Here is a 20,852-nt window from a genome sequence, read left to right on the forward strand (position 1 = left end):
CTCCAAGGTGCCCTCAACTTGACCTATTGCCTACGCTAGAGAATTGCACTGCGACCTGAGCACATTGTCCCGACTGGGGCAAGTGGGCAATGAATGGGCACTGGATTGTGGCGACTGTTGAAGCTCTTTGCTGTATTTTTCACTGCGACAAAAAATTCGTCATTTATTCATTCATTCATTCACATGGATCACAATGTTCTTGGGGAACTTTAAAATAAACAAACGACATCGAACAGAACATTGCGATTTTCACAACAGGGTTGTCAATAGTTTTAAGTAAATTTGCTTAGTTCAAGAGAGATAAGTACATAGCTTTCACTGAAATTACTGCACTCGTTCAGAAATAATCAAATCTTTGCAGTGATTTGCAAATAAAAATATATTAAAACTGACTCTCTAAACTTGGACTGGCACTTGGTTTACTTGGGATCAAGTGTTGTACACATCCTGGATTTTCGTATGTTATCTGGATATGACCAGGCACACAACTCAGTCACACAGTCTTGCAGTCAGGCACATCGTCAAGAAGCAGGGATTGATTATACTGCAGATCTATAAAATACTTGGTGAGTTGGCACTAGCATCTATATAAATCTTAGATCTGAAAAGGTTAAATCCATTTCCGTGGATGTTTGAGTTGAATATCAGCTGAGCGGTGAGCTTTCCCTTTGTTTAATTCACAATGCTATCATAAAACCGTGGGAGGGTAGCAAACTGCAGCAGACCTTGAAAAAGTCAAGTTTGTGCAAAGTGAGAGGGTGAGAAAGTGAATGAGCAAGGCCAGAGAGGAGGACAGAAAGGATAGAGAGGGTAGGGGAAGATGGTGAGAGGAAGGTGAGAGAGAGAAAGAACACGAAGGGAGACAGAATGAGTAAGTGGGCGGGGGAGGGGAGAGAAGGGAAGGGAGAATGGAGAGAGAGGGACAGAGGTTGAGACAGAACACAAGGGAGGAAGAGATACAAAATAAGCGTGAAAGACGTGGTCAAAGAGAGGGATGAATAGATAATGAGAGAGGGAGACAGTGAAAGAGGGAGAGAAAGCAAGGTGGGTGGGGGAGATGAGGGTAAGTGTTAGAGCTGCTGGTGGATTGGGCTTTGCAGAGATGACTACTGTTTATTTGCAGCCTCCCCCTGCAGAGCTGGCCAGCGCGGATCCGCATTTTATCTGCATTAGATCAGCAAAATGCTGCAGTGCTCCCAAAACCTCTCCAGAGCCACCTCCGCGTCCAGGATGGTTAACTCTTCACAGCCCAGAAACATCGCTCCGACTGTCAAACACCCCAAGGCCAGACTTCAAATGTCAAAGATTTTTTTGTAATAACTTCGCATAGTACCGTGTTAAGTGATGTAAAGCCAGTGTGATCATTTATCCTAAACACCTGTATCAAGCTGCTACTCGCAAAAATATCTCTACGTTCAAAGTTGTGTTATATGCTGTACTCTGATTAACCAATGTTTTGGCTATGTGTGACTACTCATGTTTTTGAACGTCCATTCCTCCTGCCTGCTCCGTTAGGGTTTCCTTTCTGCTGTGTACTTAAACTGTCTGCTTCTCTCTCATAATAAAATCCAACATTTCCTGTATTTTATCTCCATCTTTCTAGTCTAGGCATTTGTCTGTCATTTTATCCTTTCCATGCCCCTGTCTCAACCTTACTAGGAATGGCTCTGTCTCTCTTTCCACCACATATTTCTATTTACCTTTCTCCATCTTTCTACCTCTCCCTCAATTTTTCTGTCTCTCTGTTAGCTGTCTGTATCTCTCACTTGGTCTCTATCCCTCTATCTGTCTCAGTGGAAGTGAAGTTTCCTGTTCCCTCCTCCTGCAATAACCCTATCCTCCATTGCGACGGATGTCAAGACCCTCTCCTGCAAAGCCCTTATTCCCCATGTGCACCTATCCTCTGAACCCCTCTCCCCAAAGCTCTCAATATCCCAAACCCTCCAGAACACCATTCACCTCGATGCCCCAAACCCCTCATAGAATCTCTCAAGTGTGTAGGCAGGCTATTTGGCCCATTGAGTCCATACCTACCCTCCAAAGAGCATCCCAACCAGATCCACACCCCTACCCTGTCCCTGTAACCCTGCATTTCCAATATTTAATTCACCTAACCTACACATCCCTAGACACTGTGGATAATTTAGCACAGCCAATCCACCCTAACCTGTTCATCTTTGGACTGTGGGAGAAAACGGGAGCATCTGAAGGAAACCCACACAGACATGGGGAGAATGTGCAAACTCCACAGAAGGAGTCACTCAAGAGTGGAATCAAACCCGGGTCCCTGGCGGTGTGCCACCCAAAACACCCCAATCCCATGATCGCCCCAATCACATAGTGCCCCGACCCTCCCCATTGAGCCTCTCCTGCAAAGGCCCTGTCCTCATTCTCTGCAATGCTTTCTATTCTTTCCATTTCCCCTCGATCCCCGCATTCTCTTCTCACTCTCCACTATGCCAACCCCAGCCCTGGTGCTGGATTTGCCAGAGATACTTGGCCAGAGGACCCAGTGTAGGGAGAAAAGCTGCAGATAAAAACCCAAAACCTGTTTCCTCCTGATTTCAACATTTGTTAGAAAAAAACCTTTTAAAGATACAAGTTTCAAATGCCCATGTTTTCCACAAAAGATTTCAGAATCTTTTAAAGGAGACATTGGCCTTTTTAAGAAGTAAACTGAATGGTACGTTTTCAAACACTGAGCATCATAACCTGAATCACATAATTTTATTAGCTGTCAGGAGGAACACATCCATTCAGAAAATAACATCCAACATTTCCTGTACATCATTTCCATCTCCTTCACACCCTCATCCCTCCCTCACACTCTCACCCCTCCCTTTCACTTCACTCCACCTTACACCCTAGCCCTACCCTCACACCCTCACACTTCCCAGTCACATGTCCCACAACTTCCCTCATGTCCTCGCCCACCCTTACCCCATCCTTCCATCTCACCTAGTCGCCCCTCCCTCACCTGTCCTCAAAACCCACCCCTGCTTCATTCCCTATATGGCTTGTTGCAGTTATACAGCAGCAAGGTCCCTTTAAATATGTCACTATCATTGCTCTGTGTGAGAGTTTGTCAATGAGTCCCTAGTCATCATGGAATGATCCATAAAACCATGCGCATGGAGCTGTCTGCTTTTTATGCAGAGACAGAAAGCAGCAAGATGCTAAAGAGAAACAGAGTTAACACTTAATAGTCCTCAAAATTCAACATTGAGTTCAAAAACTTCAAAGCATGAGCACTGTCCTCCATTTTGATTACAACTGTACACCCAACCATATCTTGCTGTATGGCTTTTCTCTCAGCAAATGTTTCTGCTATTTACACCTACCATTAATACATTTTCTATATTCAAATCCCTCCTTTCCTTCCATCAACACTCCCTTTGCCTTTTGCTCTGCCACCTTTGACATCATTTTTACTTCTTCCTTGTCAATAGCATCAAAACCATCACCTCCAGATCCCTTCACTTCCAATAGAAGAGTCATATTAAGCTGAAATGCTAATGCTGTTTCTCTTTCCACAGTTGCTACCAGACTTGCTGAATTTCCCCAGCACTTTCTGTTTCAATTTAAGCAGTGGAGAGAGATGGAAATTCAGAAGAGGTAGAATGAGGAGCAAAAAGAGCAACTTTAGCATTGTGACAACACGGTTCCCAATCTATACCTTCATTCGTGATTCACATTAATACCGTTTTAATCAGACTCAGGCTGGTCACTAATTGCATAATAAAAACTGACTCTGTTCCAAAGGGTTGGAACTTCATTGAGTCATTGAGATATACAGCATGGAAACTGATCCTGTGGTTCAACTCAGCCATGCCGACCAGATATCCCATATTAATCTAATCCCATTTGCCAGTATTTGGCCCATATCCCTCTAAACGCTTCTTATTCATATATCCATCCAGATGCCTGTTAAATGTTGTAATTGTACCAGCCTGAACCACTTCCTCTGGCAGCTCATCACACACACACACCACCCTCTGCGTGAAAAAGGCACCCCTTTTATTATCTTTCCCCTCTCACCTTAAACCTATGTCCTCTAGCTTTGGACTCCCGAACCCCAGGGAAAAGACTTTGGCTATTTACCCGAACCATGCCCCTCATGATTTTATAAGCGTCTATAAGATCCCCCCTCAGCCTCTAGCGCTCCAGGGAAAACAGACCCAGCCTGTTCAGGACTGTCTATAACTCAAACCTTCAATCCTGGCAACATCCTCGTAAATCTTTTCTGAACCCTTTATGTCATCCTCTTGCAATAATATGCTGAACATAATAATGAAGGATGGATCTATGTTAAAGAGCTTTGTAAATGCAAGTTTTGAAATGTTGTTGAAGGTACAAAATGTATCTGTTCAAATTTAGCCTAAAATTTGAATCAGTTATTGTACTCACCAATTTTTATTCAATTTAAGAGAAAGTACGTCACCAGGGCTCACACATTTATTGCTGAAGCAGATCTTTCACAGGAAATAGCATGGTGGGGAGGGAGATATCACCAACTAATCTCACGAGGACTTAGCAATACATCTTGCTGCATGAAAAAATAATATTCTAGATCATATGCAAGTCCCACTGGACGATGCGTGTATTGCAATATGTTTATTTGCATCACAGTTAAAAGGACAGTGAAATGTCACGGGCTGTAACAGCAGGTCTTATAGAGAACATACACAGGATCTTTTAGCAGTTTGTAAAAAGCATGATGCTTGGTTATAAATTCAATGACGTGTCTAATCTCTTGAGCTTTGTTTTCACATTGCATAATTTTCCTTTATAGAAATAGGTTTAAATATCTCTCGTCTGCATCAAATTATCTAAACTCAGAAGGAGGTGTTTTTATGAAGAAGGCAAGTTACATTTAAAAAGTGCCCACAGGATATGCCAAAGCACTCTACACTCAAAGAAGTGCAAAGTAGTGACTATAGTGACATTGGAAATTTGGCATTCAATTTTCACACAGCAAGATCCCACATTCTCCTGCAAGATAACAGCTAGATGTTCTGAATTCTTAAACAAAACAATGAATACATTAAACAACATCAAGATCCAAATAATTTTGTCAAACTAACTTACAAGAATCAGATAAGATGCTTGACTTCCAAAATAAAGAAAACCTATGTACAATACAACAAAGACCTGCAGATGCCGGAAATCATAAACAAAAGCAGAAATTGCTGTAGAAACTCAGCAGGCCTGGCAGCATCTGTGGAGAGAGGCGGTAGAGTTATCTTTAATCAAAGAAAACTTAGCTATTTTTTCATGCACTGCCTTACACAGAGTAACTGATTCCCCAACAGTTTAAAGAGATAGCTCAGCATCGTCTTTTTGAGGGCAATAAATGCAGGATGCCCACATCCCATTAACAAATAGAAACAATCATTAACCTGTGCCATCTCCATAGCAACACCTCTGAAGGGTCTAGTTGCAATCCAATGGCCATTGTCTTCCCATTCGGTAGAAATGTTGCTAAATGTTGTTTTCCGCTCTATTTAGTATTTTTTGTGTATTGAGTGCATGTTGAAAATCTTTGAACAAATGTGTTTTTTGCTCAGCAATAATGTTTTAAACATTTTCTTAATGAAATAGATTACACATGAAAGTCTTTTGATGTGGAATGACGTTACAGAAAGCACACAATGTGGACTCCATCTTCTAAATACATAAGCATCATTATAAATTAGCTAATACAAAGTAAAGGGTGATTTATGAGGGGATGGATGCCATTAATCATGTTAATTTGAAGAATGAGTACACCTCATAGGCAAGTTGGGAATATCAGCTGCACTGCACATTACACGTCAGTGTTGCACTTCTGCACATTTCCAGTCCTAATGTGTACCTTATACCATTTCATCAAAACCATCCGCTGAGATTTGAGTCCTCACACCAGCTCCATTTCGCCACATTTCTGAGATGTCTGCGTTAATCTCATGAAATCAGCACGTATCACATAAACCAGCCTTCGTCGATTTAAACCACACATGGGATGGCAATAAATTGCTTGCTGAGCTGAGCATAATAAACACCATGACAAACTGAAAAGATCATGCAAGTAAAATGCAATAAACCACTGTTGGTAAAAATCAGAAAATAAGAAGATCAGCAACTATGTAGAGGATGCATGCATTAGCCCGTGCTGCTTGAAGAAGTCCTGATAGTTTTTTTAAAACGGGATCATAGTGTCACTGGCTAGGCCAGCATTTATTGCCCCTCCCAAATTGACCTGGAGAAGGTTGTGGTGAACTGCTGCAGTACATGTGATGTGGGATACATTCTTAATGTCGCTGGGGTGTAATAGCTGGATCATGAGCCAGTGACGATAGCAATATATTTCCAAGTCAAGATGGTGTGTGGCTTGGGGGAAACTTGCAAGGGGTAGTGTTCCCACATATCTGCTACCTTTAATTTTCTAGATGGCAAAGCTGGGGATTTGGAAAGAGCTGTCAAAGTGAGCTGTTGCAGTGTGTCTTGTAGTTTGTGTTCACTGCAGCAACTGTGCATCAGTGATGAAGGGAGTGAATGTCAAATGCAGTCTGCTGTATCCTGAATGGCTTCAAACTTTTTGTGTTTTGTGCATTTGTTCACGCAAGTGGGGAATACTCCTTCACACTCCTGACTTGTGCCTCTTTGTTCGTGGATGGCTTTCGGAAGTCAGTGGGGGCGGAAGGTAGTCAGCTCTGAATTCTGAGCCTCTGACTCGCTCCTGTAGCCGCAGTATTTTATTCTGCTCCAGTTGAGTGTTCTAGTCTCTGTACAGATGCTGCCTAAAAATTGGCCTGGATGAATATTTACAAATCTTTGGAGTTGGACTCAAACTCATAAGCCTCTGACTGAAAACACACAATTCTATTAATTGGTTAGCAATCAGGAAAGTCTTTCAGATGCCAACAGACATTTACAAGAGGCACCAGCAGTTTATTGCATTTCTGACATTTAGACTTGTGGCATAGACATTCCTGTATGTTGCAGACATGCACTGAGAGAAGATTCAGTCAGATCGCCAATCTGTAATCTGTTGATGTTTGCTGTTGGTGAAAAATTAGCTCTTCTGCAGAGAAGCACGTTCTGAGGTCTCAGCCCCACCAGCTCAAGATAACCAGGGGGGAAAGTAAATAAGCAAAACAAGAATATAAAGTTCTGATTGATTGGTTTGCAACAGATGTAATTTTGGAACAGCTCTGACCCCTTAGATGTAATTTAATATTCACACATGTTGAGTGCCACTTTTAACTGGCAGCAGCAATGATTCTGCAGGTGGGCAAGGGGTTGTTTGGATGATGTTTGCCTCTATCCCATAATCAGCTGAATATCCTCCAACTCATTCAGTGACAGAGCGAGAATTGACTCCTGCTGCCCTTCACACCTACACATGAATTCACTCAAGAAATGGAAAAGGTGCAGGATGAGAAAACAGGTCATTAGCTTTTGATAGTAGTTGTGATCTTTCCTTTAATGCAGGGCTGCTGGAGATGCTTTAATTCGGATGAACCAATGGCCCAGCCACTCTCTCAGATGGAGCTGAATGATCCTGTGGCACTAATAGAAGAATAGTAGAGGAGTTTTTTCTCTCTTGGGTGAGGGTGTAGCTGGCTAGGCAACATTTGTTGCCGATCTCTAATTTCCCAGGGGGCAGTTAAGAGTCAACCGTATTGCTGTGGATCTGGAGTCAAATGTAGTCTAGACCAGGTAAGGACGACGGTTTCCTTAACTGAAGGACATGGTGAACTGGGTGGCTTTTTCCTAACAATCATCATTATACTATTAATTCATGTTTTTTTTTTCAAATTGGATTGAAATTCCACTACCTACCATGATGGGATTTGAACACAAGTCCCCAGAACATTATCTGGGGCCCTGGATTAACAGTCCAGAGGTAATAAGATTAGGCCATCACCTCCAGCTATATAATTGTCCTATTTTCTTGACAGATATATATATCACAAAGGAAATCACCAAAATAGAATACCTTGTGATTTATTTCTTTGCTGTTTGAGCTGGCTGTGCACAAATTGGTTGATGTATTTCCTATATACAAATGTAATGACCCTTCGAAAATAGAACTTGTTTGGCATCGACCATGCTTTGGGACTGCGGAATTGTGAGAGTTAAGATGGACCCAGGCTTGAGGGAACTGTGAGGTTTCACTAGGACAGGTCAGGTCCTGTGGAGGTGATGTAGGTGAGTGTTAAGATTGACTGGACAGTGGAAAGGAAAACAACCGTTCAAAATACTTTGGGCTGGGAGTGGGCTCTCCAAATGTAACAAGGAGCTTGAAAGGAGCCTCCTCTTTCCCTGGAACCAGAAAGGGTTAGCACCAAGAATTGTGACCCTGAGGGTAATTTGCAAATCTTAGCTCAGAGCATTTCTTTCCTTCCATGACAATTGTTTTTGCTCATTTTCTTAAAAAATTCCACAGGATTAGTCCTTATATTTCTCTGATAAGCAACATGAAGGTGTCCTGATTCTTTCCCTCTTCTATTTCACGTTTAATGGGTTCTGTCCTGTGGGCTGTTACTAATCAGGCTGCTAAATTAGATCCAACCAGCACTAATTTTAATTCAGTATTGTAATCACTGAGCATCATTTATCTGGGGAAGGAATGCCTTTTTATTGTCATGACAAAACTGTGATCATCATATTGACTTCTCCCTTATATCTATAAATAGAAGCTGGCATAAATCAATCACAAAGGATCAACATGAAGACTTTTACTGGGACAGAAGAGGTCATTTTTCCAGGTCAATTCCACTTTCTCGTACTATCGCAGAATTTTTTAAATTCCCAATTTCTTCCTGATTTGTGCCCCTGAAGAAATGGCAAGTCTCTATAAAAATACCAAAGTAAATGAAATTAAATGATATCCCCATCATTTGTATTCAGGGCTTCAGAATCAAGCCATATACCCCTGATCAATAAATATGCTTTTTATCATTTGTCAATTTTGTTGCTACATATTTCAAATACTCTGAACCATATTCTTAATGGTTACAATTATGTTAAATTGGTTATGTTGTTGTTGCCCCAACTCAGAGAGAGTATTGGATCCAGCATTTGTGCAGTTTCTTTTCCCAATTTCCACTGTCTTCCCTCTCTCACAGCAGTGCTTTGTGGAAGGGACTAGGATAGAATTTTCACCTTGCTACTAACTGATTTAAATGAACAGGAAATGTGGCCATTACTGTAATGAGCTTGACCCCGGTACTGTAAATTTTTGTATTGAAAACAATGCAAATAAAAACCAAAAGAACTGTGGATGCTGTAAATCAGGAACAAAAACAAAGTTGCTGGAAAAGCTCAGCAGGTCTGGCAGCATCTGTGGAGGAGAAAACAAAGTTAACCTTTTGGGTCCGGCGACCCTTCCTCAAAACCAGACCCGAAACATTAACTTTGTTTTCTTCTCCACAGATGCTGCTAGACCTGCTGAGCTTTTCCGGCAACTTCTGTTTTCGTTCCTGATAACAATGCAATGTTGATAGTTTCTCATCAACTTACTCAGAGATGTTATTACATACTTGAATCTAGGCCTCCCGGCTCAGAGGTAGGGACACTAACACTACGCTGCAAGAGTCCAACTGCCGAACATATCCTTGTAGTAAGTAGTATACCAATTTGTATTCACTACCAATGGAAACTAGATTATCTTGTCTCAATACCAAAGATTGAAGTAAACTGCAAAAATGGACGGCCAGTGGTTAAGTACTATTCCCAGTGATGCAGATGGGTTTTAGGGCGCAGAAGAGGTTTACCAGGATACTGCCTGAATTACAAAGTATGAGCTAAGGAAAGGCTAGAAAAACTCAGGTTGTTTTCTCTGGAGCAGTGGAAGCTGAGGGAAGACTTGAAAGAAGTTTATAAAATGATCAGACGCCTATTTGTAATGTCTAATAGTAGGGGACATGCATTTAAGATGAGAAGGGTTAGATTCAAAGGAGCTGTGAGGGGAGTGATTTTTAAACAGAGAATGGTAGGTATCTGGATTGCGCTGCCAGGGATGGTGTTGGAGGTATATAGGCTAGGGGCATTTAAGGGGCTTTTAGTTAAGCACATGAATATGGAAGGAATGGAGGGATATGGACCAAGGACGGGCAGAAGTGATTAGTTTAATTTGGCATCATGTTCAGCACAACATTGTGGGCGAAAGGGTCCATTCTGGTGCTGAACTTTTCTATATTCTGTGGTAGAAGGTGAATAGCCAAAAACACCTTCTGCTCAAACTCCTCACTCAGTGGGACAAATTATTTCCGTGTGGCAGCCCATCCCAAATTTTCCAAACTAGTCATAATAGGTTCAGTTATTGCAGCTCCCACATCAGGGAAGCCAAGCAATTATCGGGTTGAGACAGATGCAGCTCAAAATAAAGTTGCAATGATTGCAAAAGTCTGCAGGATGAAAGATGAAAATGCTGCCTTCTTTGACCTAGCAATGGAATTGAAGACTGAAGTCTGAGCGAGTGTAAATTGCTGCAACAATATTCCCTGTTGCTTTGGCAAGTAGGATGTCTCTGTTGATGAAGAAATGAGAGTTATCTGCAGAACGAGCTATAGGGCAGCTACTGCAAAAAGAAAAATCTGGGCCTGGACAAAAGCAATTATGATTTGACTTCCCTCAGGGACGGAGCACAATCCACAGAAAAGCCACACTGTGAGTGATTTGAGAATATGAGATGATATAATTCTCACTTCACACCACAGTGCTGGTGGATCTAACTTGGGACCATTATGGTTTACTTTATATCTGTGTAAGGGTCAAACCAAAATCCTTGAAAATCTTTCTACACTTTCTCAGGTAATATGGACTTTGTTGAAAGGTCATTGATCTTAAACATTATCTTGTTTCCCTCTCTGTTTTACAGAATCCAAAGAACCAGAAGAATCATGACGTCCAGCTCATTCAATTCCTATCTAACCCCAAATAGCGTGCAGCCTGCAATTATCAGGATTTATATAAATCCATAGTCGATATTTGCTAGCTCCTGAGAAGAAATATTAATGTTGAGAATATATAAAATAATATTCGAAACAGCATTTACATAGAGCTGTAGAGATGTACAGCGCAGAAACACACCCTTCGGCCCAAGTCGTCCATGCCGACCAGATATCCCATATAAATCTAGTCCCATTTTCCAGCATTTGGCCAATATCCCTCGGAACCCTTCCTATTCACATATCCATCCAGATGTTTTTTAAGTGTTATAATTGTACCCGCCTCCACGACTTCCTCTGGCACCTCATTGCATACACGCACCACCCTCAAAATGAAAACATTGCCCCTTTGGTCCCTTTTGAAATGTCCTTTCTCAAGTTAAACCTATGCTCTCTAGTTTTGGACTTCCCCACCCCAGGGAAAAGGCCTTCTCTATTTACCGTAACCATGCCCTTCATGATTTTATAAACATCCAAAAGGTCACCCATCAGTCTCCGACTCCAGGGAAAATAGCCCCGGCCTATTCAGCCTCTTCCTGTAGCTCAAACCTGGCAACATCCTTGTAAATCTTTTCTGAACCCTTTCAAGGTTCACAACATCTTTCCTATAGCAGCGAGAATCGCATGAAGAATTCCAAAAGTGGCCTAATCAATGCCATGTACAGCTGCAACATGACCCCCAACTCCTATACTCAACGACCAATAAAGGCAACTGCACCAAACACCTTCCTCATGATCCTATTTACCTGCGATTCCACTTTCATGGAACTGTGAACCTGCACTCCAAGGTCTCTTTGTTCAGCAACACTCCCCAGACCTTACCATTAAGTATTAAAGTCCTGAATGAAAACAAGGTTGCTGGAAAAGCTCAGCAGGTCTAGCAGCATCTGTGAAGGAGAAAACAGAGTTAACATTTTGGTCCGGTGACCCTTCCTCAGGACTGATGGTGGCTGAGAAAACGTCAGTTCATATGCAAAAAATAGGGAGGTGGGTGGAGCAGGGAGTAAACAATAGGATGGAGCCCAAAGAGAGAGAAAGACAGTTGGACGGACAAAAGAGTTGCTAACGATCACGCTGGGAGGGTGAATAGTTGTTAATGAGGACTGTTAGTGGCTAACAACAGGGGGTGTGTAACGGCAGGCTATGTGATAACAAGGCCTGGTGTTTGGGGTGGGGGCTGGGACATGGGAGAGTTTAGCCCCTAAAATTATTGAACTCAATATTGAGTCCAGAGGGCTGTAGGTTCCCCAAGCGGAAAATGAGGTGTTGTTCTTCCAGCTTGCGCTGGGCTTCACTGGAACATTGCAGCAAGCCAGAGACAGAGATGCTGGCCAGGGAGCAAGGTGGTGCATTGAAATGGCAGGCAACAGGTAGTTCAGGATCTTCCTTGCTAGCAGTACATGGATGTTGCCTGCCATTTCAATGCACCACCCTGCTCCCATTAGCAGATGCTACATTAACGTTTCGGGTCCAGTGACCCTTCCTCAGAACTGATGGTGGCTGGGAAAATATTGGTTTGTATACAGAAAATACAGAGGGGTATGGGGTAGGGAGTAAATGATAAGATAGAGCCCAAAGATGAAGAAGAGCAGTTGGACAGACAAAAGAGGATGAATAGTTGTTAATGGGGACTGTTAGTAACTAACAATAGGCAGTGTGTAGTGGCAGGTGATGTGATAACAAGGTCTGGTGTGTGGGGTAGGGGCCTAGGACATAGGAGAGTTAGGCTCTAGGGCCTAGACTCTCAGGTTACTGGACCCGAAACATTAACTCTGATTTTCTTCACAGATGCTGCTAGATCTGCTGAGCTTCAGCAATCTCTATTTCTGAAGAAGGGTCCTGGCCTGAAACGTCAGCTTTCCTGCTTTCTGATGCTGCCTGGCCTACTATGTTCCTCCAGCTCCATGCTGCGTTATCTCTGACTCCAGCATCGGCATTTCTTACTATCTCTGTTTTTGTTCTTGATTTACAGCGCCCGCAGTTTGTTGGTTTTTGATTAATATAGTAATCTCACTGTAATTTTCCCAGTACATTCTGACCTAATGTTGACAATTACTGTGGTCAGTACTGTGTATTATTTGTTCCACTAGAGAGCAGGAATTTAAAGACATGATGAGTTTTAAACAATAAAAACCACTCTCTACTGATACCATTTCCAACCTTAAAGACAGTTCATTTTATCGATACACTGTAAAATACTTGAAAGTTTGAAATTTCCTTCAGTAACAGCACCTCCAGCAAATGCCTAGAAGTAATGGCTGTAATTTTGATCTGTGAATATTTAATGGTGACAGTATGGAATCCCTTGTTTTAATAGAGTTATCAATTCTTTTATTTGTTTTATTTCCCCTAATTTGGGTCCTGCGATTTCACTGTTATCAATCCCTCATTTAGAAGAATTGCTAAACAACTGTCAATCTCTGATCCACAAGTACACTGCCCTGCAAATCTTTTTTTCTTTCTTTCCTCCTGAGCTTCAGGATTGACAATTCTGAAATCCTTCTGCCTCCTCCCAATTCCCTCTGCTGCATTCAAGGTTCAATAATACATTAAAACTGGATAAAGCCATCTAGTGGCTGTAAAAACCACATCCTCATGAAAATGCCCAACAGTTTTGAATAAACATTTGAAATAAGCTTCCGTGTGTCACCTGGCAATTGCTATTAAAGAGGTCACAGTCATTCAGATAGTGTTGGAACTATTATTAATGGCAAAATTAATGAACTTGAAACTAAAAGTATATCAGTTTTGAGAGAGGACATTTAAATGTGCAATGGCTGTAAGTACAGAGAGATGTACAATTGATCCACTAAACCATGTGTGAATAAAGAAAATTATTTTTTGTTCGTTTACGATGAGGTTAGGCCAGCATTTATTACCCATCTTTAATTGCCCAGAAGGCAGTTAACAGTCAATCACATGGCTGTTGATTTGGAGTCACGTGTAGGTTACACCAAGGAAGGATGGCAGCTCCCTCCCTAAAGACCATAAACGTTTTTCCCCAACAATGCATTCACAGTCCTCATTAGACTGTTAATTCCAGATTATTTTTTATTGAATTCAAATTCCACCATTTGTCATGGTGGGATTGAAACCCAGACTCCCAGAACATTGCCTGTGTCTCTGACTGTTCCCCAAAGTAATGAATACAAAATGTTTCTGGATGCTGAACATGAGGACAAAGACAATCTGAAATTGTTACTGAACAGGCTTGATATTTTAGTAGAATATTGAGTAAAAATCTATCTGTATACTATCACATTTTAAAATAATTCCCAAATGAGGTTGAAATCTTATCAGGATCTCAGTGAAATGGGATGTGGAGAGATGTGTGGCAAAATGAACAAGGAGCCTATCTCCACGTCAGGAACATCTTAGTCCATCTTTTATGCTTTTAATAAGTGAAGCAGTGAGTTTCCCCCAGAGGCAGCAGGGAGTTGCCAATTATAGAGGATTATTGTTCATTAAATGCCTTGCTAACTGCCCATCTCACCTATTTCCAACCTTGTCAAACAGTTTGGATGTCAGGAAAACCCAACACAGAAACCAGAGCAGAGATAATGGGAACTGCAGATGCTGGAGATTCCAAGATAATAAAATGTGAGGCTGGATGAACACAGCAGGCCAAGCAGCATCTCAGGAGCACAAAAGCTGACGTTTTTGAAGGGTCTAGGCCCGAAACGTCAGCTTTTGTGCTCCTGAGATGCTGCTTGGCCTGCTGTGTTCATCCAGCCTCACATTTTATTATCACAGAAACCAGAGCAGGTGCTTGGTGGACTTTGCTCACTGACACCCCCTATCCATAGACATTGGTACTGAGCATATTCCAACACCTCATGACTATCATGGTAATTCTCCAACACACTGGCAGGGCATTCTGGAAGTACAAACTTGCATTGCAGGACACATCAGCATCTAGCATTGAAAGGCCGCAGCAGAGACACTTTGTATGCATGGACAGGGACGCAGCTCATAGCTTGGCTTAGGCTGCATCTCAGGGCCGCTTACTTGCTCTAATAGCGCTCTCTCACTCACATCATCCATGTTTTGCTTTACTTTGCAAATTAGCACAGCCATATAGCCTCTTTGATGAAGTGACCGTGAAGGTTGATGAGGGCAGGGCAATATACGTCATCTATATGAATTCAGCACAGTGGCACAGTGGTTAGTATTGCTGGCTCACAGCACGCGGGACAGAGGTTCATTCCATCCTCGGGTGACTGTCTGCGTGCAGTTTGCACATTCTCCCCATGTCTGCGTTGGTTTCCTCCCGTAGCCCAAGATGTGCAGGTTAGGTGCATTGGCCATGCTAAATTGCCCAGAGTGTTCAGGGATGTGTAGATTAGGTGGGTTATAGGGGGTGCTTTGTGGGCTTGGTGGGCTAAAGGACCTTCTTTCCACACTGTAGGGATTCTATGATCAATGATTTCAGTAAGGCCTTTGATAAGGTTCCACATGGTAGGCTGCTCGGCAAGGTTAGATTGCATGGAATCCAGGGACAACTGGAAAATTGGATACACAATTGGCTTGATGGTAGGAAGCAGAGAGTAATAGTGGAAGGATGTTTATTGGATTGGAGACCTATGACGAGTGGTGTGCCTCAAGGGTTGGTGCTGGGCCCTTTGCTGTTTGTTATCTATATCAATGATTTGGATGACAATGTACAAGGTATGATTAGTAAGTTTGCAGATGATACTAAAACACTGAAAAAGGCAGTGGACAGTGAGGAAAGTTGTCAGAAATTGCAACAGGATCTTGATCAACTGGGGAATTGGGCCAAGCAATGGCAAATGTAGTTTAATGTAGATGAGTGTGAGTTGTTGCAGTTTGGAAAGTCAAATCAAGATAGAAGTTTCATGGTGAACAGTGGGACCTTAAGAAGTGTAGTGGATCAGAGGGGCCTTGGGGTTCAGGTGCACAGTTCTGTGAAAGTAGTGTCACAGGTATATAGGACAGTGAAGAAGGTTTTTGGCACACTGGCCTTCATCAGTTGAGGTATTGAGTATAGAAGTTGGGAAGTTATGTTGCAATTGTACAGGATGTTGACGAGGCTGCACTTGAAGTATTACATTCAGTTTTGGTCACCTTGCTATAGGAAGGATGTTGTTAAACTGAAAAGAGTGCAGAAGAAATTTACAAGGATGTTGCCAGGACTCAAAGGCCTGAGTTATAGGGAGATGTTGGATAAGCTAGAACTTTTCTCTTTAGGGCAAAAGAAACTGACAGGAGATCCTATAGAAGTGTATAAGATCATGAGAGGCACAGATAGGGTGAACGACCTCAGTCTTTTCCCAGGGTTGGGGAATCAAGGACTAGAGGGCATCAGTTTAAGGTAAGAGGGGAAAGAATACATGGGAATCTGAGGGGCAACTTTTTTACGCAGAGGGTGGTACACACATGAAATGAGCTGCCAGCGGAAGTAGTTAAATTAACAACATTCAAAAGGCATTTGGATAAATACATGGAAAGGGAAAGTTCAGAAGGATATGGACCAAGTGCAGGGAAATGAGGTTAGCGTGGATGGACATTTTAGTCAACATGGACCAGATTGGGCCAAAGTGCCTGTCTCCATACTGTAGGACTGGCACAAGGCTGGAACAAGGACATTTTGGGCTACCCAGAGAGACAACAACCAGACATAAAACAATGGCATTTACACAAATATGAAAATCCTATACGTTGTCACCCATGCCACCAAAGTGCCCTCAACAAGCTTTCTTTTTCCCTCCCTCTCCTTCTGCACTGCAGCTGGTGTAAGGCAGCCTATTGGTGGTCCACGGTGGGGAGTGTGGTGAGTGTTGTATCGAAATGGGCCCTCGAGCCAAGGGTCTTCATGCCAGAAGCAAGTTAACCCTCTTCAGTGTGAATGTCCAAAGGTCAGAGAGGGGCAACAGGTTGGTGACTTGGAGGTGGAGGGCTTGGCCACTTCTGGAGTGTCCTGAGAGGAGAGGTTCCTCCTCCGCTAGGTGCCCCTTGGCACTGCCCTGTCTCCGAGTGAGGAAGGGGCTACTGGAGTGTGTACCAAGTCGTCCATCTGCCTGTCACCGTACCTTCAGTCCTGAGGACCAGTGGCTGTGGTGCAGAAATGTTAGGTGTGTGCATCTCTGCACCAGACCCTGTGAGTGTGGCACGTGACTCTCTGTGGCAGTGCCAACCTGTCCATGGAGACAGCCAGTGCATGACTCACTGCTCAACTGCAGTTACTGACCAATGGGGGCCATTGCCTCCCAGATGCCTGTTGGCTGCTTCTGTTTCTCCCTGTCCTTGTGGATGTTGTCCCTCATTGCCAACCCCTCTTCTGCCTACGGTTGGGCAGGTGCCTCGTCTCTAACAGTAAACTTGAGTGTCAGCGACCTGGGGAGTCTCTTCCTCGGCAGGCCTCACTGGCATAATGAGCTGCTCACCAGACTGTGCTCCCAAACAGTCTCAGCCTGACACTCGCACCAAGTTGCCAGTACTAAACCTGGCAGCGGGTACAGGAGGCAGCCTTGCTAATGCTACCTCGGAGGCCTCAGCGCTCTCCTCCTCAGATGCCGAGAAGATGGCTTCTCGGGGAGAGTGCTAAGTCACTGTGGAGGTAGTAGAGACTTTCGTGGTACCTGCAAGAAACAAAAGAGAAAAGGTAAGTGGTTAGAAATGGTATGCAATCAGTGAGACTGACAGCGGGATTAATGGGAGAGTGAGAGGAATGGTAATGACTCCGTTGGTGGGACACAGATGTCTCAGATTCTCAACAAGACCCTCCTAGGCTTCTCCAATGAGAGGCAGCAGTCTCTCCCCACAGTGTCTGCTGATACCAACAATACAATGCTAAATGCTGCTCACCTCCATTCTTTTAAACCATGCATACACAATGTAAAGGAGATTTTTTAAAAATTCTACTTCATTGATTTTTTTTCACTTCAATCTATTTTTTTGCATTTTTAGGTGTTTAATGCTCTTTATTTCAATCTAATTCAGAGATCCATTGTGACTGCTCATACTCAGCACACATAACCTTGCTTCCTTCTATGGGGTGAGGAGTCTCTTGGCGGGTACCTGTCCACCCATGCAGGCTCACTCTGCCCCTGCTTTTAGCTGCTTTCTCCTGGAATGAGAGAAAAGGAGGGATTGAGTGAGATGGATGGAGGTTGCATTTATGCTGTTGCAGGTAGATGAAACATGGTGAGGCACCAGTGTAGTGAGAAAACAGCACAGAGGGCATGCAGGGTTAGTGGTGTTGGGGATGGTGCAGGTGACATTGAGTGAGGGAAGATGTTGCATGTATCAGTGAGAGTGACAGAGCATGACACTTGGTAGCAGATGGGTGGGATAGCAGTGATAAGAGTGAGTGTGAGGTAGCTGAGAGACAGAGAGAGAAAGAGGCTGCGGCACTGAACTTTGCAGAGCAGCGAGGGTCATCGATGTTCTAACTACACTGCTGGCCGGTCCTCTGCAGCACTGAGGTGGCATTGACCTGGTGGCGACTTCAGACCAGTCTGGCAGAGTCTGGTGGCATGCACTCCACTGCCAGTCCCCCAGGAAGAGGACACCCCTCCTTTGCACCACCACATCGACCAGGAATTCCAGGTTCGTGCTGCCATCTTCCCCATCTCCAACATCATGGATTCTGTCTGAGAACTCAGACTTGCCTGGGTGCGCAGTGACATTTTAAAGATGGTGTGGCTGCTGGTAACTGCTGGGATATCTGCTGGGTGTTGAGTTGTCCCAGGAATAACATGTGGGAAAGCTGGGGCTGGAATCAGACGAGAGGACACTATAGGGACAGGGTAGGTAGGTAATGAGGGGAGTTTGGCAAGATATGTGAGAAAACTCGCTAGGCCTCACAGCGGGAATCCTTCTCAAAACCTAGATCCAACTTGGACTTGCCTAAAAGAACATAAGAGTCAGCCCTTAGTTTTACTTGTGATAGATCCAAGGAAAAGGGGAGAATTTGAAAGTTTGGCATAGTCATAGACAAACTGTTTAAAGAGCAGTGCTGCTTTATATAATAAATGATCATATTCAAACCAAATCACTGCAAGTAATGAATGTGCAGAGGGATTTTCTTCTGAGAAGTTGAGTAGTTTGGGCCTGCACTCAATGGAGTTTAGAAGAATGAGAGGAGGCCTTACTGAAATATGTATGATAAAGGTTGCTTCCCCTTGCAGGAGAGTCTAAGACTAGGAAGCATAGGATCTGAGTAAGGACTCACCCATTTAAGGTGAGGAGGGATTTCTTCTCTTAGAGCATGATGAATGTGTGGAACTCTTTACCACAGAAGGTTGCCAAAGCTGGGTCATTAAAAGTATAAAGACTGAGATAGTTATGTTTCTAATCAGTAAGGGATTCAAGAGTTGTCGGGATAAAAGCTAATGCAGTGGGGAGAGGGGAAGAACTGGGCTGGTTTTGGGATGCGGTGGGGGAAGGGGAGATTTTGAAGCTTGTGAAGTCCACATTGATACCATTGGGCTGCAGGGTTCCCAAGCGGAATATGAGTTTCTGTCCTTGCAACCTTCGGGTGGCATCATTGTGGCACTGCAGGAGGCCCATGATGGACATGTCGTCTGAGGAATGGGAGGGGGAGTTAAAATGGTTCATGACTGGGAGGCCCAGCTCGTCCCCTCCCCCCACTGCATCCCAAAACCAGTCCAGCCTGTCTCCGCTTCCTAACCTGTTCTTCCTCTCACCCATCCCTTCCTCCCACCTCAAGCCGCACCTCCATTTCCTACCCACTACCTCATCCCGCCTCCTTGACCTGTCCATCTTCCCTAGACTGACCTATCCTCTCCCTACCTCCCCACCTATACTCTCCTCTCCACCTATCTTCTTTCCTCTCCATCTTCGGTCCGCCTCCCCCTCTCTCCCTATTTATCCCAGAACCCTCACCCCATCCCCCTCTCTGATGAAGGGTCTAGGCCTGAAACGTCAGCTTTTGTGCTCCTGAGAAGCTGCTTGGCCTGCTGTGTTCATCCAGCTTCATACTTTGTTATAATGGAAATACTGAGCAGGTCAGGCGCTATCTGTGAAAAGAAAGGCAGAGATCAAATGTATCAAACGTCTGTGAAATGTCATTGGTCTGAAATATTCACTGTTGGCTGAACTTTCTTTTCTTTTTGGCGAAGTGTTTTTCTCAAGTGAAATTCAAGATGGCCAATCTGCCAAGGCCTGTTTTGACTTTTCTCATATAATCCTCCACTCTTCATCTCATTAATGATACATTCCACCTTCTCAGAGCCTGTCTTATGGTAGGTGAGGCAGAGGTGTTGATTTTTATCAGGATTTTTCGAAGTTTAAAGTAATGATGTCCTATTAACCCCAGCTGTGCACCACTTTAGACACTGTATACCCTTCACACTGTGGCCCAGTGCTGCTATCTCAAAACGAATGGCTCAGAAAGGCATACTAACTCCTTGGTTTGCCCAAAGGGGACTTGCAGGTGTCAGTGGGGGGAGTGGGGGAGAGGATGAGGGCCATGCATTTTCCTGTTGACTGATAAAGAAAGCCAACAGACTCAATCAGTATGGATTGGGTTAGAGGCTAGGGTCAGCACAATGTGTGGCAATGCAGGGAGATGGCTGATGACCTTCCTACATTCTGTAGGAGGAATGTGTCAAGATCTTCTCTTCACACCCACAACGCCAACACTCAGAGATAGCAAGCACTGAAGATGCTGGATTTAGAGTCACTACAGTGTGGAACTGGAGGGACAGAACAGGTCAGGCAGCATCAGAGGAGCAGGAGGGTCAACGTTTCAGGTTTGCACCCTTTGTCAGGACTGGGAAGGGGGAAGGGAGCTCGGAAATAAATAGGGGGCGGGCCTGGGTAAAGGTAGGTGGGATGGTAATAGGCGGATGCAGGTAGGGGGTGGTGGGGATCAGTTAGAGGGAAGGGTGGGGCAGATAGGTGGGAGAGAAGATGAACAGGTTGTGTCAG

At 43.7% G+C, this 20,852-nt stretch overlaps 2 long non-coding RNA genes across 2 annotated transcripts in view; one reads left to right on the top strand and one right to left on the bottom strand.

The window, feature by feature from the left end:
- Nucleotides 1-4,530, bottom strand: part of LOC125467552 (uncharacterized) — a 136,645-nt gene extending 132,115 nt beyond the window's left edge. The window contains exon 1 of the long non-coding RNA XR_007250658.1: nucleotides 4,408-4,530. This is a non-coding gene — a long non-coding RNA (uncharacterized LOC125467552). The remainder of the gene's footprint in view (nucleotides 1-4,407) is intronic.
- Nucleotides 449-13,605, top strand: LOC125467551 (uncharacterized). The gene is made up of 5 exons (XR_007250657.2): nucleotides 449-566; nucleotides 7,474-7,701; nucleotides 8,682-8,753; nucleotides 9,538-9,607; nucleotides 10,868-13,605. It is a non-coding gene; the product is annotated as an uncharacterized LOC125467551 (long non-coding RNA).
- Nucleotides 13,606-20,852: the final 7,247 nt, after the last annotated feature.

This window comes from Stegostoma tigrinum, chromosome 37, assembly GCF_030684315.1.
Source record: "Stegostoma tigrinum isolate sSteTig4 chromosome 37, sSteTig4.hap1, whole genome shotgun sequence".
Taxonomy (NCBI): Eukaryota; Metazoa; Chordata; class Chondrichthyes; order Orectolobiformes; family Stegostomatidae; genus Stegostoma; species Stegostoma tigrinum.